The sequence below is a fragment of the Saccopteryx leptura genome, chromosome 2 (assembly GCF_036850995.1).
Source record: "Saccopteryx leptura isolate mSacLep1 chromosome 2, mSacLep1_pri_phased_curated, whole genome shotgun sequence".
Taxonomy (NCBI): Eukaryota; Metazoa; Chordata; class Mammalia; order Chiroptera; family Emballonuridae; genus Saccopteryx; species Saccopteryx leptura.
In genome coordinates this window covers 2,986,748-2,993,841 of record NC_089504.1, presented here as the reverse complement: position 1 = coordinate 2,993,841, position 7,094 = coordinate 2,986,748, and the positions used below count along the sequence as shown (strand labels likewise).

Below are 7,094 nucleotides of genomic sequence, written 5' to 3'. Positions count from 1 at the left end.
GTTTGTTGTTCCACTTATTCACGCTGTCATTGGTGGATTCTTTTTTTTTTTTTTTTTTTTTTTTTATTTTTCTGAAGCTGGAAACGGGGAGGCAGTCAGACAGACTCCCGCATGCACCCTACTGGGATCCACCCGGCACGCCCACCAGGAGGCGATGCTCTGCTCATCCAGGGGCATCACTCTGCCACGACCAGAGCCATTCTAGCGCCTGGGGCAGAGGCCACGGAGCCATCCCCAGCGCCCGGGCCATCCTTTGCTCCAACGGAGCCTCAGCTGCGGGAGGGGAAGAAAGAGACAGAGAGGAAGGAGAAGGGGAGGGGTGGAGAAGCAGATGGGCGCCTCTCCTGTGTGCCCTGGCCGGGAATTGAACCCGGGACTTCTGCACGCCAGGCCGACGCTCTACCACTGAGCCAACCGGCCAGGGCCATTGGTGGATTCTTGTATTTGCCCTGACTGGGGATCGAACCCGCAACCTTGGCAGGTCAGGACGATGCTCTAACAGCTTAGCTACCCGGCCAGGGCCTCCCACACACTTTTCTGTGACACCTGCCTGCATTCACGAGGTCCCTATTACCGGTAGAGCACTTAGGAGTGTGAAGAGTTGCAGATTTCTTGACACACATGCTACTTCCCAGTCAGCTGAGGTTTCAAATACCAGGCGGCTCCCCCCTACCCCGGGCTGGTCCGAGGTTGACCTCGAGCCCCCACAGCAATGCACTCTCCCGAGCCTGGGAACCCCGCTGGGCCCGGGGCGTCCATCCTGTGGAGCCTAGCCCACCGAGTGTCCACTTGGTTCACTAGCCCTGAGGCCTGTTGCCTCATCAGGCTTGGTGCTTCCATGTGGAGGAGACAAGGGTCCCATGGCCTCCTGTACTTGATCCTGTTCCCTGGTGGACAAGAGCCGGCCAGTGGGAGAGGCTGGGGGCCTCCTCTGTGGCTGCCACCCAGGACAGGCCTCCTCTCTGGACAGGTAGCCTTACCCTGTGAGCGTGGCTGCCCTGAGGGAGGACACAGTGCAGAGACCCGCTGCCTGGGCCCCCTCCCACCGGGGGTGACTAAGAATGGGACACATGGGAGAAAGCTGGCCAGGCCAGGCCAGGCCAGGGGAGGGAAGGGGCTCGGGGAAGTGGAGGCTCTGCCCTGACCCCTGCCGGTTCCACTGCTGAGCCCTCCTGGGGCACCGAGTTTGGGGCAGTGAGCCTGTGAGCTTCTCATTCTCTCTGATTTAACTTCGCCCTTCCAGTAGCCAACCTGGGCCCCCTCTCCCCTGCCGGCCACGTCCAGGCTCTGCGGGGCACTGACCGATCGGCCGGCCGGGCTCCAAGCTTCCGGGGTCAGATGGGGGATGGATACCCAGCCGCTCACTGTCCCCGGGCTGGAGGGTTAAAGGAGGCACAGTGTCTGGGGTCTGGCCCCCATGAGTGTGTCCTGTACACGCAGTTTATCCACATCAATTTCCTTCTAATAAAAAAGAAAATTTTTTTAACGGGTGTGAAATTCACATAGCACAAATCTACCCTGTCCTTGGAGTGGATAATTCAGCACACTAAGCGCATTCACGGTCTTGTGCAACCACTGCCTCGTCTGGTTCCAGAAGCGTTTCATCACCCCAAAGGAAACCCTGTTCCCCCACCCTCCTACCCCCCACCCCACCCTGGCAACCACCCAGCTACGACCGGTCTCTAAGGACTCGCTTCTGCTCAGTTCGCAGAAATGGGATCGGACGGGACGTGACCGTTCATGTCTGGCTGGCTTCTTCCACATCCCCTGATGGCCGGAGGAGGCCCCGCCGGGTGGTAGCCCGTGGGTTGGTGCTCCGGTCCTTTCCGGGGCTGAGGGATGCTCCGCCGTGTGCGCGGGCCACACTCTGTCCGTCCACGGTCGGCAGACGGGCACGCACCGGGGCTGGTCCCGACCGCTTGGCTGAGGCGAAGGGCGCCGCGGTGTACGTGGTACGCCAGCGCTGGCTGGTGCCCCGTCTGCCTCTCTTCAGAGCACGTGCAGAGGAGCAGGATTGCTGGGTCTTGGGGGCGATTCTGCGTTTAACTGTGTTTGAGGAACTCCCCCCCCCCCCAAGTTTTCCTGAATGTCCTTCTCTTGGATGGCGTGGCTACTGGCCAGCATCCCACAGGCTTTGTGTCCCTCACCCCTCACTGCGATGGAGGCACTGACGTGACTCCCACAGGTCAGGTGACACGTCACCTGTGCAGCCAGGACCCAGTCCCTGCATCCACTCCTCCCCGGTGGAGCCCCAGCCGATCTCCGCCTCCTCCGGGAAGCCCTCAGAGGGGCTTCCCCCCTTTCCCCTCCTGACCCGTCTGCCTGGGCACGGAGCTCGGTGACAGCTTTGCTTCCGAGGACAAGCTCCTCGCTGGCGGTGACCTCGTGTCCTCGTTCTTGCGGCAGCCGCCCCTGCCCCCCTCCCCCCGGGGACCATGCGCACAGTGGGTGTTTTATAGATCGCCAGGTTGTGACTGTTGACGGGCTCCACCAGTTTCCGGGCCGATCCCAGGACGTGGCCGTGGCCCGAACAGGCTCCGCTCTCTCTCTCTCCACGGCCGCCGCCGGAGGGGCTTTGGCGCCTGCTGGGCGCGCGGCACAGGCTGGCGTCAGCTGGCTTATGGAACCTCCTTCCGACTTAAAGGAAACCCTGTGTGTCTGGAGGAGAGGATGCTGCCAGGAGTGCCCGCCTCCCTTGCCTCTCTCCTGGAGAAATAGATCATTCTTTTCTTTCTCCCCCCCCCTAGCAGAGCAGATGTTAACTTTCCAATAAACGGAGGGCGGAGGGGAGTAGATGAGAGACATTTAGCAAAGTATCACTGAGCAGGCCAGACTTACCACTCTGATTTCAACGGGGACTATAAAATTTTATGAGCTATTAAATTGTCCTGAAGCTCCTTGAACGCACAAACTCGAGAGTCTGCGATTACCCATTAAGAGAGAAGTGGGTTACATCAGGAGAACTTTTACCACTGACGCTCGAGTGTGTTCCATCAATAAAACCTTTAACCAGCCGGCCGTGTGGCGCTGGGCAGATTCCACGGGTCCCGCTGCGGACTGGCCGGTCAGCGGTCCTGGACACGTCCACGAGCATGGACATCGCTAGACAGCAGGGCTCTCAGTCAAGGCGGGTTGCCTCTCTGAGCCTTCCAGAAGGTTCTGCGTCCTGCCTGGGGGTTCCATGATCATGGGCTGGAATGGAGGGGGGCGCCCAGAGACCAGCACGTCACAGGGGTGCCCACCAAGGACTCGGAAGGGAGCCCCGTGGCAATACCTTGGCCTGAACCCCCCTGGGAGGGGTGTGGGCTGCAGCCCAGCCAGCCCTGCAGGGGTGAGTGTGGCAAAGGCAGGGCCGGTGGTCCCAGGAGGCAGGGGCAAGGGTGCCCCTTGATAAAGCTTCCCGCTTTTATAGACAAGAACTGGGGCTCCAACAGGGTGTCCAAGACACTGTGCAACTGACACCCTGGACGCTGGGCCAGTGTCTCTGTGCCACCGGTTGTAGGTGGGACGCGGCACCCCTGGATGGTAGGCGTCTCACCAGGGGAGTGAATGTGAAACTGTGGGACCCTGGGGAGGGGAGGTGCCCTCCTCGGGGGGTCTACCTGCAGCTGGAGGACTGCGGAGGAGGAGCCATCGCTACAGAGGTGGGCTTCCGGAATCCTCGCAGGACTGTGACTTCTCGCTGACCCACGGTCTGCTTCGGGGGCGGTCTGCCGTTTCCCGGTCTGCTGCCCTTGGCCTTGGCGTGAGCTCCAAGGCCAGAGGTGCCATCCTGCTGGACAGAGGGGAGGTGGTCGTGGGGACGCTTGGACTTGAAGAGGATGAATGCCCAAAGGAAGAGAACTCGGAGCTTTCTTCATCTCCTCGGGCCTCCGTGTTCGCACCTGTAGGAATGGGGTGATCGCATCTGCTTCGTGGTGGGGCCCAAGGCATGAGACGGACCTCACACCCACCTGGCATGTTCAAGTGCTCAGGACATGGTGGCTTGACCGGACCAAAGAACACTTAGGTTTGTAGGGAAAGAAGGAGAGGTTTGGTGATAACAGTGAGGGGGACAGAGTCAGCTTTGCCTTCCCCACCCCCCCACCCCCCGAGGTCGAGACTAGGAGGGCTGGTCGATGGCGGCCTGACAGCAGGCCACCTGCGTGTGACAGGGCGGGGAGGCCAGCCTGCCCAGGGCGGACCAGGAGCCTGGCCTTTGGGAATCCCACTGAGCTCAGGGGACTTCGAGGGCCCACAGCTGCAGTTGTTGGGGCAGGTTTAAGGGCCATCTGGCGACTGCGTGTCCATTCTCTCAGGGCTGGGGGGGGGGGGATGTAGGCAGGTGGGGATGCCTGACCAGGCAGTGGCGCAGTGGATAGAGCATCGGACTGGGACACGGACATCAAAACCCCGAGGTTGCCGGCTTAAGCGCGGAATCACAGACATGACCCCTTGGTTGCTGGCTGGAGCCCAAGGTCGCTGACTTGAGCAAGGGGTCACTGGCTCGGCTGTAGCCCCCACCCCCTGGTCAAGGCACATATGAGAAAGCAATCAATGAACAACTAAGGAACCGCATCGAAGAATTGATGCTTCTCATCTCTCTCCCTTCCTGTTTGTCTGTCCCTATCTGTCCCTCTCTCTGTCTGTTAATAAATTAATAAAAATAAATAAGAATAAAAGGTGGGGATCCTACCCCTGGGGGCACGGCTGTCCGAGGTGCTGCCTGGCCCTTGGTCTTCCGCGTCCCAGGAGCACGCCGGTGACGTGCCAGGGACGTCTTGGGACGAGAACGGTCCCTTAGCCACAGCTCCACCTGAGGTCCTGTTTCTGCCCCTCACTTCCTGTCCTGGGGGTGGGAGGTGGGGGCCCAGGCGCCCCTGGCCTTTCCACCCTGCCTGGCAGCCCCTGTTCTCAAACCTTGGGCGCTGGGGAGGCGGGGAGTCCCGGCCCCTGGCAGGCAGCCGGCTGGAGGGCTGGCGCCCGAGGCCAGAGCCCTTGCATCAGACCCGTTGGGCAATTCCTGCGGGCTGCGCTCTGCTGGGGGCCTGGCTTTCCCGTCCAGCGCCTGGATTAGCACAGTCGGCTTCCTATCGCTGTTTATGTGGCCGGCGCTGGTCTCTGGGGCCTCTGGAGCCTGCGTCTGCGTCCAGCTGGGACCCCTGCGAGGCCCAGGCTCCAGAGCCAGGACGACGGTCCGCCCAGGACCGCAGCCCCCGCCGCGGTGGAGCCTGCGGGCTGGAGAGGCCTCCGGGGTCAGCGGTTTCCTGGGGCAGCCCGGGCAGAAGGGCCTGCTTCCGACGGGGTTTCGGGGGCGCGTCTGCGTGTAGCACCAGGCGGGAAAGCCCGGCCTGCTGTCGGGCAGTGTGCTCGCCAGACCCCAATTAGCCTGTTATGTGGAGGTCCGTGGCCTTCCTGCCTGCCTGGTGATAGGACCGAGGGGCCTCTCCCCTCTGGACCCCTCCCCTGGGGCCCCTCGCTGATTCCTGGAGTCCCACGACCCAGGATGCCTCAGGGGTCAGAGGGCACGCTCAGCCTCCCTCTCTCAGCTGGGTCTGGAAGAAGAAGGGGCTCTGGCCCGAGGCTGTGACCCGACCTTGCTGCCCGGGTGCTGCAGGGCTGGCCGGCCGGTCAAGCCGCGTCCCGCTGCGGGTCCGAGAAGGAGGGGAGCAGGCGGCTTCAGGGTCTCCCAGAGAGCTCTGCGGCGGGTTCCAGCCTGCAGTCTGCGCCCTTCTCCGTTCTGCCACTCCAAGCCTTTGGCTCAGCAGGGACTTGTAGGGGCCCTGTGTCCACAGTGTCGCATTTCCAGGGCGAGTTCGCCTGGCAACCCACTTCTCAGCCATTTCCACCCTAGTATGAATCAGCTCTTCAGCCTGAATGCATGCAGAGTGGGGAGGGGAGGGGACTCGGCTCCCTCCCTGTGTGCGGAGAGACTGACCCAGCCAGGGAGCCTTGGGGAGCAGGAGCAGACCCTGGGTTTGAGGCCCTGGCCCTCCACGGGCTGTGTGACCTTGGGCATGTTAGGTGACCTCTGGCTGTGGGCGTGAGGCCCAGCTCCGGGGGGGGGGACGACAGGGAAGAGGGGCACAGAGGGAGCCGCCCCATCCACGCCCTGTGGTTTCCGGGGCAGGGACAGGAGGTGCTGCGTGGACACTGGGGCTCAGGGAGGGGAGGCCACGCCTGGGCCCAGGAGGGAGTCCCAGTCTGTGGGGAGAATGCGGCGTGGCCCCGAGTTCTGTCCCCTATGAGGCCGTCTTGGTGGCATGGCATGTCACCCCTCCTCCCCGCCTGCCTTACCCCTTCGCTGCCTGGCTGGGTCCATGTCCAGTGCCTCTGTCATTCCCCTGGGGACAGCGGGCAGGTGGGCGTGACAGACCTCCCATGGCCAGGACCAGCGCTGGGCACACAGAGGGTGCCCCAAGCACCTCTCTGTGCTCCAGCCGGTGGGGAGGGGGTTGCTGAGGACCTGGGGGCAGGCCAGGGCATGTTACCCACCCCCCCTCCATGCCATGTGCCGCTCTCTGCTTTCCTGGGCGGGACGGCTGGCATGGAGATTGCGGTGGCTCGGCTTGTCCCTGGGCATTTCAGAAAGCGGATTCATTTGGCCTGTGGTTTCTGAGTGGTTTTGGCTCACAGGTACCCAAGGCTCAGCCCCACCGGGGAGCCTCCCACCAGCTGCGGGGCGCCCGAGGGGCGGAGGGCCTGGCAGCCCTGGAATTGGCTGCTGACCGCTGCCCCCTCACACCTCCCCCTCCCCCCGGCTCCTCCCGCCCCTCCACGTCCCAAATGGGCTTCCTGGCCAGGATGCGTCCTGCTGCAGCCAGGCGGCCGGGGAACAGGGGACACTTCTCTGCCTCCCGCGAGTCTGGGCAGGAATCCAGGGACTCAGCTTATCTCGGGCTGCCCAGCTTTGCAGCGGCACCGAGGACAGAGTGGGCTCTGGGGACAAGCCCTGGGCCTCGGGTGGCGCTTGTGTCACCGGGAGTGGAGCAGCCTGTGGGGGACATGGCCCTCACTGGACAGGCAGGCCGAGGACACCCGCCCAACCCCTTGGGCCAGCCAGGAGGGGTGTAGCTGAGGGGCTGGGCAGACGGGAAACACCCCGGGACCCAGAG

At 63.1% G+C, this 7,094-nt stretch overlaps 1 long non-coding RNA gene across 1 annotated transcript; it reads right to left on the bottom strand.

Moving 5' to 3' along the window:
• Positions 1–2,841: 2,841 nt before the first annotated feature.
• On the bottom strand, positions 2,842–6,379 carry LOC136392879 (uncharacterized). The gene is made up of 2 exons (XR_010749000.1): positions 6,277–6,379; positions 2,842–3,772 (listed from the first exon to the last, which is right to left on the bottom strand). It is a non-coding gene; the product is annotated as an uncharacterized lncRNA (long non-coding RNA).
• Between the last annotated feature and the right edge of the window lie 715 nt (positions 6,380–7,094).